The following is a 691-nucleotide window of genomic DNA, read 5'->3' on the forward strand; positions in this document are numbered from 1 at the left end:
GGCAGCTTTAAAGTCCAAACTTCTCCCGAGATATACTTTTCTAACACCTTACTGCTTTACTAAATTTATAAAACAGTGCATGTACTACTTTAGAACAGTTCAATCAGTAGTTAACTTCAGTCTTAGCCCTACCCCTTATATACTACATGCAAAATATTTTAACAGAACATAATATTTTCACTGCAAGCAGATTTTTTATTAATATATCTGACTCATAGATTTAATGTATCGTTTAAAAATGTTTTATATAAGAATTGTCGTTATTCATAGAAGCCCAATTTGTTCATATTCTTAGGGGCTTTTCTGTTACGTTTAGTAAACAAATTGCTAAATCGCTAGCGCGGGCTCCTGGGTCTCTATCCTGGGTTTGGGGCTGCATCTTGGGGTAGAAATTGACACAAAGCAGGCCCTCTGTCCCGCCCACCCTGCTGCGGCCAATCAGCTCCCGGGGACCGCCCCCTCGTCGCCCTCCTAGCAGCCTGAGACTTTCCAAGTCCCCCAGGCTCGGGTCCACCGCCCAGTCCCTCTTCTGCAGAAAGCTCCTTCCTGGGGAACAGCTGCTGCCTGCTCTTCGCTGGTCCTGTCCTCCCCGAACCCGCACCGCAGGCAATAAGCGAAGCACAGGGTGAGTGGCGATCAGAGATGAGGTCTGCACCTGAAGAGGCCTGCAAGTGACAAAGGCCACAGCGCG

The 691-nt window shown here is 47.3% G+C and overlaps 1 protein-coding gene across 1 annotated transcript in view; it reads left to right on the forward strand.

Annotated features, from left to right (window-relative positions):
• Positions 1 to 469: 469 nt before the first annotated feature.
• LOC104862062 (TRPM8 channel-associated factor 1) overlaps positions 470 to 691 on the forward strand; it is a 43,332-nt gene continuing 43,110 nt past the window's right edge. Inside the window, exon 1 of the mRNA XM_010623779.3 lies at positions 470 to 625. The gene's annotated coding sequence lies outside the window, so the exon portion shown is untranslated. The remainder of the gene's footprint in view (positions 626 to 691) is intronic.

Source organism: Fukomys damarensis, unplaced genomic scaffold (assembly GCF_012274545.1).
Source record: "Fukomys damarensis isolate Sample0158 unplaced genomic scaffold, DMR_v1.0_HiC HiC_scaffold_16, whole genome shotgun sequence".
In the NCBI taxonomy this organism is placed as follows: Eukaryota; Metazoa; Chordata; class Mammalia; order Rodentia; family Bathyergidae; genus Fukomys; species Fukomys damarensis.